This window comes from Coloeus monedula (assembly GCF_965178545.1).
Source record: "Coloeus monedula genome assembly, chromosome: 6".
In the NCBI taxonomy this organism is placed as follows: Eukaryota; Metazoa; Chordata; class Aves; order Passeriformes; family Corvidae; genus Coloeus; species Coloeus monedula.
In genome coordinates, this window is record NC_138786.1 from 19,315,377 (window position 1) to 19,330,476 (window position 15,100).

General features: G+C 48.8%; 1 protein-coding gene across 2 annotated transcripts in view; it reads left to right on the plus strand.

Annotated features, from left to right (window-relative positions):
• The first annotated feature begins 1,142 nt into the window (after window positions 1–1,142).
• The window catches only part of HRAS (HRas proto-oncogene, GTPase), a 42,046-nt gene continuing 28,088 nt past the window's right edge, over window positions 1,143–15,100 (plus strand). For both annotated transcript variants that reach the window (XM_082283220.1, XM_082283219.1), the window contains exon 1: window positions 1,143–1,513. The gene's annotated coding sequence lies outside the window, so the exon portion shown is untranslated. The remainder of the gene's footprint in view (window positions 1,514–15,100) is intronic.

The window sequence follows — 15,100 nt, forward strand, 5'->3', positions numbered from 1 at the left end:
GGGCATGAGCTTTCTTTTTATTATGTGTCAAGCATAGTATCTAGAACAATGGTTTTTAGATCGATTTTCAGATTACTAGATACTTTTCTAATGGAAACAATAAATTGTGGAAGTGTGCTTGAAACATATGTCAGAGAGAACAGTGCTTTTCCAGTACCAGGAGTGTGTACTTTATTTGACATCATATTCTGCATCAAAGCTTGATTACTTCTGCAAGCTGCTGGATAATACAGTGACTATGCAAACCACTATCCAGTTTCCGAATAGTAATAGGGGAATCACAGTGTCCAGCAGTAGAAAATGTCTGGTGTACTGTGACAGAACGGGAAGCACTGCATTGACAGACCCGATTTCAGAACATGAAGCTTGAGTCCATCAATATTTACTAGCTCTGCTTCAGCAGTGCTCCTTGCGGGACCCAAATAAGATCAGACAAGAGCCTTTCAACACGCTCGGACCTTCATCTGAAATTGAAGTAATTCTGCTCAGACAGTGCGTATCTCTGCTGCTAAGACTAACTGAACTCCATCTGCCTTATACGGAGTCAATTCAGGTATCTTTTTTGTGGCCTTAATTGCACTTGAATAATTTGGAGTCATCTATTTTTCTAGGCATTTCCAAGGGCCAGATAAAAGCACGCTGTGAGCTGAGTTTAGCGCAACGGGTAATCAGGCAGGACCGTGACTGGCAATCAACACTACATTTCAGGGGTCTCTGGTCCTCCTCCCCAGAACGCCTCCGTGGGGCGCCGACAAAGGCAGCGCAGCCCCGGGCAGTCCCGCGGGGAAGGGCGGGCTGCGGGAGCGGCCGCCAGGCCTTCCCCTCACCTCGGGTGCGGGGCGCTCCTGCGGAGGGGCCGCCGCGGGGCGGGAAGTGCAGACGGGTCCCCCGGCGGACAGCACGCGATCCCGGCGGCTCCCGGGGCGCGGAGGCAACAGGGGTCACCCGCCGGGGCGAGGCAGAGCCCGACACCCCCCGCAGCCGCCGCCGCCGCCGCCACCGCCCCAGGGACCGCCCCGCGGCCGGGCGGCAGCGGGTGATTGACGGGCGGCGCGGCCCACCCGGAGGGCGGAGGCGGCGGGGGCCGCCAATCAGGGGCGGCGGGCGGGCGCCGAGCGGCGGGCGGGCGGGGCGCGGGCTGGGCGTGTGCCGCGGCCGCCGGCGGGGCGCGCTCCCGCTCCGCTCCGCTCCCGCTCCCTCCGCACGCACATTGTCCGGGCGCGGCGGCGGTACAGCGCCCCGGCGCCCCGTGCCAATGCGGGGCGGGCGCGGCACGCCGGGGGCGCCTCCACCACCGCGGTGGAAACTTCCCCTCGCCGCCGGGCCGACGCGCGGCTGAAGCCCCCGGCGGGGAGGAGCGGAGCGGGGTTTCGCCTGCCTGGGGGGGCGCCTCGTCTAGTTTGGTTTTTTCCTACGTTGGAAGGGCAAAAGCGAGTAATACTGTTACCCGGCTTTAAACTTCCGCGCCCCGCTCTCCAGGACGCGCATCCCGCCCGGCGGGGTGGACGAGCCGGTGAGTGGCCGCCAGGAGCGGGCTGGCGCTGGGTCGGGGTGGGTGGGACGAGCCGTCGCGGAGGGGCAGCGCCCACCGGCTCGGCGGGGACGGGTCGGCAGCGCCGCCGCCACCTGTTAGCGGGGCTGTTCCCCCCAGCCGCCAAGTTCGTACCCCCGCTGTGCTGTGGCTGCCCCCGCCGTGCCCGGGGCGGCGGTGAGAAGGGAGGGACCCTCGGCCCGGTGGGCGGTGGCGGGGCCCGGGCTGTTGGGGGTGGTGGCCACCCACCTGCTCGCTGGCCGCGCCATGACTGTGCTGCCTGGGCGCTGCCTGCCGACCCTAGCCCAGGCAGGCTGCTGGGGTGGGAGGGTGGTGGGGTACCACCGAGCCACAGCCTCTGCACCCCCTTTGCCCTCCATTCTCTCTGCCCTCCATCCCCTGCCCTCCTTCTGCACCCACTGTGCCCTCCTCCTGTCCTCCCCCTCCCAAGCTGCAGCCCTGTTTCCTTCCCCTCCCTTGCCCTCCCGCTCCCCTCCATATCCCTTAGCTGCAGCCCTGTTCACCTCCTCTTCTTCGCACCCCTAGTTTGCAGCCCGCTGCACCCGTCTTCCCTCATCCCCTTGCATCCCTCACACTGCTCCTGTGATGCTTCAAAGGGGGAGCACCAGACTCGCCACGCTTTGCTAAAGCAGGTGCCTGCTGGGCTGGCACCCTCCAGGAGAGACGAGCTCCACGGCGGTGCCAGGCGCCGCCAGGCCCGGGGCGAGGCGCGGAGGGGACAGGCAGGTGGCGGAGGCGCAGGTATTTGTGTGCATCTGTGAGCAAGTGAGCGAGGTCCCCCGTTCTGCGAGCATGCGGCTCTGCGGAGCTGGTGACACCTCCCTCCCTCCCTCCGTCCTAGGGAAGCTCGCCGCCGGGGCTCTGCGGCGTGCCGAGGCTGCCTGCGCCCTGCTGCCCTGCAAAGGGTGTCGCGGCGTCCGGGGCTGCAGCATCTTCGCCCCAAGTGAAGGTGCATCTGATGGCTCGCTTGGCCCATACAGGTCCTGGCTGGGGGTGTATTTAAATTGCCTCAAGCAGTGGAGCGTGCCTGGAGACAAAAGAGACTATGAGAAGTCAGAGTGGACTGGCGAACTCTGGAGCGGCTGGAGAAATGCTTAGGACAGCTGGAAACAGGACCGTGCAGCAGGAATGGCTTGTTAAGCCATTGCATGGCAAGTCAAGCCGTTGACTGTTTCAGTGTCCTAAGCTGGATGGTCATATCTCTTGTAGCCTGTGACGTGCAGGTTGCTCCTGGGTAGGTCTTTGAAATGCAGAAAGGATACGAACTCGTGGTGAGGCTGTGTCACAATGTATTTTAGTCTGGTTGGCATAGGTAGGATGTGCAGCTTGGAGCAGGAACTGGTTTTGAATGGAGGAAAGTACATGAGGTTTGGTGTGGGCTTAGCTAAAGAGTTGCTGTAGTCAGAATTGCTGATATGTTTATCCTTCACAGCTCTGAAATATTTTAATTCTACAGCTGGAGATCTGTGTGATTTTCCCAAGTGTTTTTAAGACAGCCATGACTGAATCCATGTGTATCCCCCCCCTCTGTGTGTCTGGTCCTTTCCTTGTCCTCGTAAAACGTTTTTCCTGTGTGATTAATAACGTGCCAACTGTTTCATTTCAGCACTGGGGAGGCTGATGCTGATTGATTTCTCTGTTCAGTCTTCTTGGTGGGTCTGGAGGCTGATGGGTGTTATCACTGCAGAAAAGTCTGCTTTTGGGTGGGAGCTGTCAGCGTGTCTATTTTTTTTATCTCAGCAAACCTCTTACTTCTTTTAATTAAAAAGAGATGAAGTATGCGTGGTAATACCCTTCATGTTTACATAAAAATGATCTAGTAATTAGCAATAATTATCTCAGTTTGGGATATTGCTGAGATATTTAAACAGGACTTGTGACCCGAGGGACACTTTTCCGGCCCCAGGGAGTTGTCCTTGGTGTGGTTCTCTCCTGTGGTGAGTTTGATTCTTGGCTGCTGCCAGTGGTGAAGGTAGAGCAGCAGTGGGAGTAGCCTCGTGTTCCTCTGATGTTGGCCTAGAAAGCCATGGCCACAGGTTCCTTCTTGAGCCTGATTCTGCTTCCCAGGGCTCCCTGGCAGCCCTGCCACCACGCACGTGGAGATGGTTTACCTTGGTGGCTTTCACCCCATGGTCTGAGGATTCTCAAGGGGACCTTGCTGTTGTCTTGGGGGAGGGGGGATAAAAACAGGCTGAAAAATTGCCAGTTGGTCTTTTTTTTTCCCCTCCTAGTTTCCTCGCTGGTTCTCTGAGGGAGGTTTGGAAAAGGCTGCTGGCAGTGTGGGAAAATTTCCTTGTCAGAGTAGAGATCCTGAGGCATCCTTGTCCATCTTTCACCTGATTTCCCTTCCCTTTAAGAGGAGCAAAGCTCAGCTTAAACATAAACATTTGCTTCCAGGCTGGATATGGCTCTCACTGCCTTCCCTCCTGCTACCAGTGCACCCGAAATTTACCTTTCTCTTAGGCTGCCCTTGGAGCTCACCAGATTTTTTTGGGGTAAAAACCTTCATGGAGTAGAAAAGTTGAATATTGGGGAAACATTCAACAAAATAAAATCAAGACAAAAAGTACTGCCTGTAGAGAGGAGTTCCTTGTGGGAGGGTGGTTAAAGTAGGAATGTCTCCTCTTCTGTCTCTCAAGATGAGTTATACAGTATACTGTATTTTTGTCAGTCTAGGAAAAGCAAAATGGTCGTCCTTCAAGTAATTTTTATCTAATTGTAATTTATTCCCAGCTTTCTATTTTAACATTTTTGAACTGTAAACTTAGAAGCAGAGCTTATTAAGCAGCAGATAAAAATGTTGAATGTATTTGAATTTTACTTGTATTAATCTAATAATATATTTATGACATGATATTTGATCAGCTCCATACCTGGCTGAAGACCACAAAAGAGTGTTAATCAAACAAATTATTTGACAAATACAGATGAGATTAAATAAATTATCTGTTTGCCAACTGCTGTTCAACTGATCTGCCATGGCATGTTCCTCATTCTCTTATCTTTCCCTTCCAGTTTTCATTCCATTTTTGCATGGTTTATCTTTTCCTGAACTGTCCCTGGTATCTGTTTCATTTATCTCTTCTGTGTCATGGTTTTCCTTCTATTCTTTCTTCTGCCTCTTTCTTGAACCTCTTTCCATGCTTTTTGAGTCTAAATTAGCCTTCTCTCCTCTTTTTATCTACCTTCCTGGTGGAGTTCTTTATTGAGCACTTCATAGTCAGCTCAACTAAATCTGGTATGTGTTTAAACCTGTAAAAATGTAAAACTGAACCCAGACTGTGTGTAAGTATGAAGATGTTTGCTTGGTGGTAATGCTTCTCTGTCTCTCCCTGTTTTTTCTGGCTGTTTTAGGAAGGGTGTTCCTGCAATTCTGGAGGTTTTCCCCAGCTCTTGTTTTTGCTTGTGTTCTCCTTATGCCTCTTTCAAAACCGAATTTGACTTTGTATCTTAAGAAAGCAACCAGGATCAAATGGTAGCCCTTGTGTTGTTCCCTGGCTGTGTATCTGCATGCAACCTGCTTCCATCTGCTGTCTGACCAACCCAGCCTTCCTGCCAGGCAGTTTTGCTTTCCTCCTGGCATCATCCTTCCTCCCTGATGGGGTTTACAGCCAGGAGGTGTCTTTCAGTAGGGCAAAAGGAATGAGTGCTCAGAAAATTTTCTGGTTTACCTATTACTTGCAGAGTCTGTATGAAATTCAGGTTGCTGAGGGGAGGTGGCAAGAGGTGAACAGGTCACTGTGCAGGTTATAGTGCATGACCGAGCAGTCACAATACTGAACTTCGATCTAGAATTGAAAAATTAAAGTCTCTTAAAAAATGAAGTTTCTGTTATAAAGAAGACTTGATTTGTTTTGTGGTTTGGTTTTTTTTTTTACCCCTGGATGAATTCTAGGGGTGGGGAGGGTATTTCAGAAACAATGAAAGGAATATAAAACCTTGCATTTCAGGGGAGGAGATTTGCTCTGCCTTGGCAATAAGGCTCAGGCAGTCCAGAGGGGTGTGATTGGAGTGCTCAGAGTGCGTGATTCGCCTCCGCTGATGGTTGCAGTGATGTTGCAGCAGTGCATGAGCTAAGCTGTGTATGTCATAGCTGTTTGCTTGAAGTACTGGGAGTTATGCCACGATGCCCCCTTGTACCCTGAAGGAAAGGTCTCTGCTGTACTGAAGTGAACAGTTCCACCTCTCCTCTGTCTTGGAGGGGGTTTGGGTAACACTTGGGTGCACTGATACAGCGAGCAATCCAGGCATGTTGTTGCAAAGCAGAATTGATTGGGGAGGATGGAGCCAAGAGGAATATTCTTTCGCAGTTAATTATTTACTGCAGGGAGAGAGAGAAGCTGATGATGTTTGGTTTATAATTACAGATATCCAGAGGTAAATACTTCTAGATGATCTGTTTTATTCTGGGTGTTGCTACCTATATCTCTATAAAGTGGGACCAGCACTGTTTAATGACCGGCTCAGTAAAACCAAAACCCTGTTACCAACTTCTCACCAGTGCAATATGGTTCTACAGCTTCCTGTGTGTGGTGCTAACTGACCCAAATGCTTATGGAGGGAATAGTCTTTCACTGTCTTAATGCCTGACCTCCCTGTGGTGCCCATCTGACAGCAGTGTGGCCTCTTGGAACAGCTGATCTCTGTGCTGAAAGATGACTTTGTGGTTAAAGCCACAGGATTGTGAACTGGGGAGTCCTGACCCCCCATCTGGCCTTGACTAAGCTGGTTGCTTATCTCACTGGACCTTTCTTTAGGAAGGATACTGACCTAGTAGATAACCAGCAAATACCTAGCCTATCTGCTAAAAGGATAGGATGCCCTGGGTGAGGGGCACTCTAATAATGCAGAGGCAGTGGCAGCCCAGGTACTTGTATACTGCTGTGCCGTGGACCAAACTTTAAGAGGATTTTTCCTTTTGCATAGCTAAATCCATTCTAGATCAGACTGCTTGTATGCAAGTTAAATTCAAGAGCTGGTGGAGCTGAGTTTAAATGTGTGTGTGTGGGAGCAATAACTTGACGAATACAAAAAAGAGACATTGCTGCAACGTCTCTGGGAAGATGCCTGTACGTCTTCTGCTTGTTTAGCATCCTTGAGAGAACAGCAGACGTGAGGGAGAAGCTGTGGCCTGTGAAATGAAGAGGATGTCGTGCTCTTACTGGGAGAAGAGGAGCAAGATCTAAAAAGCCAGGGAGTAGGAGTGAAATGAGGGATGCAGGTGTGCACAGCAGGGGCTGCTTCAGGCTGCCCTGTTCTCCCTGGGTAAGGCTCTGCAGAGAGAGAAGCGAGGAGGAGATCAGTGGAAAAAGGCATTGTGGAGGCTGCTGTTTTGCAGGGTGGTGCGTTGGCTCTCCTGCTGGTCAGGGCTGAACTGAGGCATGGCTGGCTGGCAGTGTAAGTGCATGGGGCCATATTCCTTGAGAAAGGCAAACCAGTGAAAAATCTCCAAAGAAGAGTCTGGTCAGCAAGTGCTTGTGCCTGAGGCAAGTTGGGATCTTGTTTAGAGGCTTGCTGAGAAGTGAGCTCTGTTCATCAGCAGTTTGTTGGGGTAACAGGCAGCCATCCTGTCGGCCTGCTCCAGGATCACATTGAGTGCTCTGACACTCTGTGCTATCTTCAGCAATTCTGTGGCTTACATCCAGCTCTATTCACCCTGCTTCAAACCATGTGTATAGAATAAGCTTGAATGTATAAATTTGGAGCCTGAAAATGATGGATTTCATCCTACCTCAGACAGCCACAGCAGCAGCCAGAGCAGTATTCCTGGTGTGGCACTAGGTCCTCTGTTTCTGTAGCGGTTGTAGCAGCCATGCTCCTTCCCTGCTGATGGCTTTGCATTGGATGTCAGGGGGCTTAATGTTATGTGAGGGACTGAAATTCACCTTCCAGGAAAAGGACACGGCTGGGCTTCTGAAACCAGGCTTTGGTTCGTATGATAAGTAGATAAAACAATAGTTGATTATGTTAAGTAAATAAAACATCACTGTTTGTTATAGGTAAATATGGGACTGATCCTGGCTTGTATGTATGCTAATTCTGTGATTAATTTTTTTCATTGTCTCGCCTTGTATCTCTGTCTGTAGATGCAATGGCTCCTTTTGGGTCCCACTCTCTTAGGCTCCTGCTGTGAGCAGCACAACTCTCCTTTGTAGAATGCAGACCTAGCAAATGCTGGTGAAAGCAGGAGGTACCTCTGGTGTGTGTGTGCATGCACACCCCTTGCTTTCCCCCCTTGTGTGCAGAGGATGAATACATAACCTTGCAATATAACCTTGGTCATACAAGGTTTCTCCCAGTCTTGTTTCTCCTGGCCTTTTCCTGATTTGCATGATATTGTAAGAGGCCAGTTGTCTTTTTCTGGAGGGCTTGTCCCACTTTCCACACAGGCAGCCTTGGGCGAGTGGTCTGCTCCCTGACCTGCTTCGACAAGCATGTGTTGGCTTCTTGCTCTGCTGATGTGGGAGGCAGGATGAGGATAAGTGCTGGGGGCTAGGCAGGGGGAGGACATTGCTGTGCTGCTTGGTGGTATCACCTCCCATCTGGCAGTCAGCATAGTTGCTGATGGATGAGGAGGTATGCACAAATCCCTGCTTCACTTTCTGCCTCATTGTTCTCCTGCGGTGTGTGGTGGCTGTACTGAAGTCTTTTAGGGTCGGATCTGCTCTCTCCTAAGAGTGCAACTGTATGTCCTCCGTTCTGCTGTACTCAGTTGCAGCTGATGGCTCTGTAGCTATTCTGGTGGCCCCTATAATTTCCAAATATCAAGGTATTGATTCTCAAAACATATGCACTGGAAAGAAATGACTACCATGACCATGGTGGAGGTGGGAGACAGAGGTGTGAGAGAGTCAGACCCGGACCTGGAAAAGTGCTTCAGCTCCTGCTTTTCCACAGAAACAAGGAGGCTGTGTGCTGGTGTGGCTCATAGTCACAGGGACGTGTGCAGGGTCTCACCAGGTCTGTGGCAAAGCAGGGAGGTAGATGGATGAGGGTGGAAATCTCTGATTCGTGAGCAAATTATAGTCATTTGATCCCCACATACTGCACCTGATTATCAGGGGCCTGACAAGATGTCCTCTGCTTCGTGTTACTTCTATGATGAACACATTAATCTGTGTTCAGCAGACATCAGTTTATACCTTCGCCGTTCCTCTTCCTCCGTGGTGTATATCTCAAGTAGCCACCCTTTTCCAGTCTATGAAATGTCCAGGCTTGGCTGCTCCTCATATCTGCTAGAAAGTGAAAAATTGCCAAATACCTACCGGTGCCTATAGCTGGGGCACACACTGGGCAGGGAGAGGAGATACATTACAACCCCTTGTTTTACAGCTGGGAACTGGGGAATGGAAATTGACATTAACAGGAGGAGAGAGCTTAGAACAGAGCAGAGCTTAGAACAGAAATTGTTGTCCTAGTCTGGCACTTTGACTGCAAGATCAGCTTCTCATTTCCTTTGGTAACTGATGAGCGTCAAAAGATTCAGCACCCAGCTGTTCACGTGTTGCTAGTCTGATTTTTCTGATGAGAGAAATGCTTTCTTATCACAATGAGCCCTGAGAAGGTGGGGGTTTGTTTCCTTTTATCCTTTCAAGCAAGGCTGTCTTGACTGTTATTTTAATACTTTAGGTGTCTGGTCTTAGAAGTGATGTGAGTGGAGGGCTGGGATGGCAGTCCTTTGCATGTCAGTCTTCCAGGCTGTAAATGGGATTTGTGTCTGAAGAAATGGATAGACATCCCATGATAAAACTGAGTGTCTTGTTGTGAGTTGGAAAAACAGTAAGAAGATTTGGTCAATTGAATAGAGATGTTGGAGGCCTTTGGATGGGGATTGTTTTAAAAATCAGAGTGCTTTAGAATTTTAATTTGCGTCGGTGGCAGATGATTGCAAAATGAGCAATCTCCCTATTGGTCATCTGCATCGAGGCACCTTTTGTGGAAAGATCTAAAAAACAAGATGCAGTTCATTGACCAAATCTTTGAGGTTGAAAAACAAAACAAACTTCACAGGGAAAAAAAAAACCCCAAAATGGTGGGTTTCTTCAAGAAGCGAAAACCCTTTACTTTTTTTTCCAAAGCAGTTTCCGAGGCACCTAATCTAATCTTTCCAAAACAATTCTCTGGCAGTCAGAGCTCACATGTTTTAAAAAACAGTGTAGAAAGGAATGTATCGTGACAGTTTAATTTGTTGCTGAAATATGGTCACCTCTGGGGTAATTCAGGGCAACCAGGGAGTGGATTATAAACCTGTTCAGGATGGGAGGTGAGCAAAGGGAGGCTGCTGAGATGAAACCACCCATGCAGAGGTGTAGTTCCTGGGATTTAGGTTTGTCTTCCTTCTTTGATTCTAATGGGGCTGTAGCCTGTTAAGATATTCTAAACAGGGCAGTTGTTGCTGAGTCTTTGCTGTGGCAACATGGGAGGTTTTGGTGGTGATTCTCTGAGGGAGGTGATAGGGAAGAGCCTCTGGTACTAGCCAGCTTTAGAGATGAAATGGGGGAGGATTACAGCACATAATGTACAGGTCCCTGGCTGGGGATTTGTAAAGGCCCAGGGCAGCTAGTTGGATTTTGTAGTCACCAATCCACGGGTGCAAACATTGAGCTGCGGAAGCTGGCTTGAAATTTCTACTGTTTTAAAGGAAAAACAAGGCAATTGCAGGATGCTGTTGAGAAGGCTAAGGAAAGCCCTCCTGCGTTTTAGTGGAAGATGTACAGTTTAAAAAGAAAGATGTATAGAGTTGCTTACCTGAAGTGTGCTCCTTGTGAAGAGGTGGGAAGCTGAGTGCCTAGGAGAGGCCTGGGCTCTCTCAGAGCATGCTACTAAGTACATGTTTTTTTGGCAAGGCCTGCAGTTGCATTGCAACAGGGTTGTGAAATCTTGTTCAAATTCAACTGAAGCTGGTTGAACTATATTGACTGCAGTGACTGGGCTGCTGGGCAATGCAGCATCTCTCAGGTCAGTTCAGGTTCTCATCTCCTTTGTTTCAAAGTCTCTGCACCTGGAATTAGTTTATTCAATTCACAGCTTAGAGCAATTTCAGAAGAAATCCCAGAGGAGGAGGAAAAAAAAGGAACACTACCACCTGAACAGATCAAAGTAATCAAAGGGGTTGTGGAACTGGGATTGACTGGCAGCTGCTGCATGGAGGTGGACAACCAGCAGTCACACTTTCTCATCGTGGCTTGCTCTGCTGGGGCATTGGGAGCAAGTACTTTTTGGGATTAGAATGCAAAGAGATAATGTTTAAAATCTGAGGTAGGAGCCTGTGAGCTTGGTGACAACTGAAGGCTGGGGTGGGAGAAAAAGCTCTGCCAACAGTAAGTCACCCTTTCAGGGAGCTGAATGAAACATCTCATTTTCTTCTGAACTCTTCAGTTCCACTGTGGGTGAATTTTGTGCAGTCTCTTCCATGCTTGCTTTTTCCCCCCTATTTGATTTGAGGGCCCTTTGTAACAACTTACTTCCCATGCATCCTGTTATCATGGGAGTTATTCTGCCTGCCGTCCCTTTCTGAGCTTAATTTTGTTGTTTTCTGCAGCACGAGGGCTGATGGCTTCACAAATCTCAGAATAGCTCCTCCATCTCTCCCCTGGCCAGCCCAGTAGCGTGACAGCTCCATTTAACATGCGCCGTCTGCTTTGGCTTCCTGCCCCTAGACTCATTATTTTGCAGTTGTCTGCATCAAGCTCCCATGTTGCCTGCCCCAAAGGATTGTATATCAGAAGTCATAAAAAGGAGAAGAGTCCTCAAGGTTGGCCTGTAAATCCCAGGTCTCTATACTAGAAGAAATTACAGTCTTGTTGCTCTATCCTTTCCCATGTCCTTGACCCAGCCCTGCTGCATGTGTTCATCCTTCCCTGCCTGTCATGGTGCATTGTAGATACAAAAATGCTGCTAGCAAGGATTTTCTTGCTATTTTCTAAGTCTGTGAGAGACTTCTCTCACACAGAAGAGGTAGCAGAGTTCTGTAAACAATCAAACACCTGCAGCCTTGAAAAGTCTTGTTTATAGTACAGTAGAAAAATATTTTGACAATGGATGTTTTAGGATTTTAGCCAATCACCCCAAGGGGTTGCTGATCCTTTGTCCAATTAGACTATGAAGAAAAAAGTCTATAAAAGAGTTTGTAAAATAATTAAATAAATCAATCTTGCTGCACAGTTCCTGCTGGCTGGATCTTCTCTCATCCTCCCTACGGCTGCAGGACATGGTAAAATACCCTAGGGTTGCAGTAACAGTGCATCTCTTGATGGGCACAAAGGGAGCATTGCGGGCTGTCTGGGCAATGCCGTTCTTGTGGCACAAAGTGTTTGGTGCCTGGGATGTTCTCCTTTCTTCACCTGCTAACACAGAGGCAGGCTGAGACCTGCAGCTCTGCCTTCTCTTCAGCCATTCCCCAAAATTATTTGGATCCACTTGGAACATCATTACAGGGAAGGTGTTGTGAAGTTTTCTTGATGGCAAACACTTAAGGGCATGGGCCTCTCATCTCCCACTTGAAGTGTAGTGTTACCTTCAGGCCTTAGGGGGTGAAGTGCTTTCATGTTAGGGGCAGGGTGAGATAGTCTCTCTCTGAAAAGCTTACCAGCAAAGTGCAAGATGGGGAATATCAGGGTGCAATTCCCCTGTCCGGGTGTCGGCATCTAACATCCCAGCCCCTCAGTCCCCCTTTACAGGCAGCAGAGGAAATGAGCACTTCCATCTCATTGTAATGCAGGTGGATACCTGAAACAGGTCAGACACACTGTGCCTGTCTCTGCTCATTGATGATAGAGGCTCTGGATGATGGGCTCTTGTGGAGAGGTCTGTGCTGTAGGTGAGATGAGCCCCACCTTAACTAGCTGCATTGGGCACACGCTGGGGTAGCACAAAAGGGAGACAAGACTGTTGAATGTGGTCTGTCCTTGGCTGTCTCATCTGGTAAGCATGTTCATCTAACTTTGGTCAAGAAGCTACCCTTCATTTTGATTCCTTGCTGGCCAAGAGTGGAGGAGAGGGATGTCATCCAGACAGCAACTGGAAGACAGAGTTAAACACCTCTCAGAGGTGCTCCTAGGACAGAGCTCCAAGCCTGTCCCAGCTCTAGAACAAGGGATGTTTTAACCAAGTGAAGGCAGAGAGTGTAGGTACAAATGGAACAGTTTTGTCCTTGGTTCAAACTTCCATACAGAGGCCAAGTAGCTGCTAACATAGGTCAGGTGTTATTCATATACTTCTCAGGAGCTCCTGACCTCCTCCTGCATGTGCCCAAACAGTTATTGTATTGCAGTGGGGAAAGACATGAGACCTCTAAATCTAGAGCTGAAACAATGGCATGGAGACTTGAGATTGCAAACCAGCAGGTGATAGCAGGAGCTCTCCAGTGCCTCAAAAAGTGCTGCATGTCTGGGTGTTCCAGACTTGGTGGGTCAAACTCTTTCTGTTAGGGGAAAAAGAGCCTTTTTACTAACACTGAAGCACTGCTAAATGGCATATTGGGGCTTTGAGGATGATGGAGCCAGTTTCTGTAGATTTTTGTTCCATTTGACTTGAACCTTCATGGTTTCTCGGAAGACCCTGGTATGGTCTGCTGGGAGCAGGTTGGAGGAGACCTAGAGCTGCTCTTGACGGAACTAGAAAAACGAAGCTGAGCCAACTGAAAGGAATAAAGCCTGATAGCCTGGGGAGGATTTTCTTGAGTGGCTGAGTTTCCCCTTTGATTTGGAGCACTTGTTCCATCATGCCTTTTGCTGGGGAATAATTAGCCCAGTGGCAGAAGTGCGGTACACTGGGCGTTTTGGGAGTGAGAAACCTGTCTGCAGCAAGAGTCCACAGAGCTTGAACTCAGCCTCTGAGTCCCTGTGCTGACAGCTGGTTGCAAGCCTGCTTGGTATGGGATGGTGCCATGCCAGAGTCTTTACCCTCCATCTCACGCCTGTAGTGTCAGCATGATTCACTGCTACAACCCTGAAGAAAAAAAGAGTCAGTTTTATACCCCAGTTTTGTTGTTGATACTCATGCTATAATTCCCATCCCTTCAGACATCCATTAAATGGTGCTCTGGAGAGTCTGTAGAAGTCTAGTGTGTGCACTGCAGTCGCTTCAAACTTTACAATAGTGGGTAGTCTATTGGAGGTGAAATTTCTGGCTCATCCTAGGTGGGAAACACACATACTGTGCTACAGAAAAAGGCAAAAAAATACCTTCTATTCCATTATATGGTGTATTTTCTTCACAATGCATCTGATCTCTCCCTGCTCTCTTTCCTGGCTACATATGCCCACCACAAACTTTTGTACTTTTTATCTCATGCTTCTCAGGAACAGAGAGGGCAAGTACGAAAACCCTCAGGAGGTTTTTAATTCAGTAAGGACAGTATATCAGGGCTTGCAGTTACCATATGTTTTTGCTCTGATACTTTCCTTGTTGTCCTTTCCCTCTGACCTTCGGTACAGTAAACAGGGTCTGTGTTTGAAGAGTGTCCCGAAAGGGAGGCACCTGGCACAGCATCGGGTCCTGGCAGCTCCTGTGCGCTCCTAGGTACGTGCTTAGGACCGGCCTTTTGCTGACATCAACCTGCTGCTGGCTGGATGCACTGTGGCAAAAAAGTACTTTTTACTTGTTAATTTTTGCGACCAACAGCATGCTGGTTGCCTTGTCAACAGGAGATGGTTTATAGGTTTCTGGAAGATTTGCAGCTGTGTCACTTGGCTGTTTGCTCTCCTGGTTGAACGTGCACACATATGGGTCTTTGAAAGCTGGCAGGAGAAACTAGGATCCATCCATCCCTTTCACAAAGGTTTTGTAACTATATGACCTTCTAACTAATTTTCCTAACTCCCTAATAACATATATATAATTAAATCTAGGAAGACAAGGCCGTATCAAGCCTTGGGCTTGGGAAATCGTGTAACGCAGTCAAGTTGCCTTTTGTGTCCAGGGCAGACCAACCTTATTGCACCAATAACTTCCTTAAGATTTTACATTTAGGGTGGGAAGAGAACTCCCATCGCAGGAAACCCAGTTCCCTCCTGTAGTCCATCAAAGGCTGCTTTGGTTTCTGATTCAGCTCTGCAAATACTATCTGGTGGCTTCAGACTGGATATGAATTTGGCTGGTATTATTTCCCCCGTGAAGGCTAGAGCGAGGGAGAGAAAACTAAAGCAGCTTGTCTTAGCCTGAGTCAGCACTGCAGAGTTGCAAATTTCTATAAATCCTAATGAAAGGTCCCTGCCTTATCTGTCTTGGTATTTTGCTGGTTACACAACTTGCACATCCCATAGATGCAAATATTTTCCTGGGGTTGGCCCTGGTTGCCCAAGGAGGGTGTTTGTTCAGATTCTCATGCTTTGCAATTAATATAAGCTTCTCAACTCCATGTGAGAGAAAGAAAGGGAAGTGGTGCTAAGTGGTTTGTGTTTTTTTTCCTCTCTCCCTGTTGTTGTTCCTCACCAGCTGGCTACTTTGAAATGAGTATGTTGTGGTTTTTTCCTTAAGAAGCAACGTGTTGCTGCAAATTCAGCTTTGGAGAGGTTGTGGGAGCTTTTGTCCTCTGGCGCTGCAGCT